Genomic DNA, 1,011 nt, shown 5'->3' with positions numbered 1-1,011 from the left:
TCTGCTGTTCCAAATCTCACATCACGACGTGCCATTCCTCCACAAATGTCTAGCTCAGTGCACATGGAAGAAAGATTCCATCGGCTAGACACAGTAATCCATCTATCTGAAACGCAAATTCCTCACCAACTTTACTGTACATGTCACGGACAGTCTTGTCGGTATAAACTGAAGAGATAAGGGCAAAGTGCCAGCTATCACACGTTGGAAGAGATCGCAGTATCGACCATGATTGCTGGCGGGATCAATCAGATGTGCGTTTCACTTCATCTGCAGCATGGTGAGGTGGACAGCTTACAGAATGAAGTCGGTACTGAGGTGCTAGTTACTATAGGAATGTGAAGTCGCGAAGTGCTCTATCAGCCGTTTCAATGGAGGGCTTTGCAAATGCACATTAGAGTGGGTATTTGTAATGCATACTACAGGCTAGTGCATAGACAATGCTTCCTCGTGTGCTTAGGATAGCTATGTTCAGTAGAGCGGAGTTGTCTGAAAACACACAAAGTAGGACAGCCATTCATTCCTGACGCAGTGTTGTTACGTGTCAGGAAGGCATGTCTGGCCATGGCCGTTAGAGCAATTGCATCGACGTGACACAATATGTGAAGGTATGGTGAGGTTGATTGTCGAAATGGCTGCATTAGCCAACGAATATGAGGAACAAAATAGAAACAACCCTGCAGTGTCTACAAGGAAGACAAGGTGCAACAATTCTCATCCCAGTTGATTTGTGGTGAGAAAACAGTCACGTTTATATAGATCAGCGGCACAGAATTTCACAAATTCTAGATGACATGCACCAGTGACATTAAAACTACTCATAGTAAGGCTAAGGTGACCGACGTAATGACAGAAGCTTCCAGATGATGCGCGCAGTCTATCATCATAAAGCTGCTTGGTGGAGACATCAACAGGACAATTAGTCTAGTGAAGTTTAAACCTTACAATTTGTCAATGAACAGGTTGCATTCCACAGTGGCAGATGACGGACATTGAATGCTACAATACGCC

General features: G+C 44.5%; 1 protein-coding gene across 1 annotated transcript in view; it reads left to right on the top strand.

The window, feature by feature from the left end:
- Positions 1 to 1,011, top strand: part of EGR_09820 (hypothetical protein) — a gene marked incomplete at both ends in the record, with an annotated part of 13,696 nt that overhangs the window by 6,179 nt on the left and 6,506 nt on the right. The gene's annotated exons all lie outside the window — the stretch shown is intronic.

Source organism: Echinococcus granulosus, assembly GCF_000524195.1.
Source record: "Echinococcus granulosus chromosome Unknown EG_S00169, whole genome shotgun sequence".
Lineage (NCBI taxonomy): Eukaryota > Metazoa > Platyhelminthes > Cestoda > Cyclophyllidea > Taeniidae > Echinococcus > Echinococcus granulosus.
Note: the sequence above shows the minus strand (reverse complement) of the source record. Positions and strands in the feature narration are given on the sequence as shown.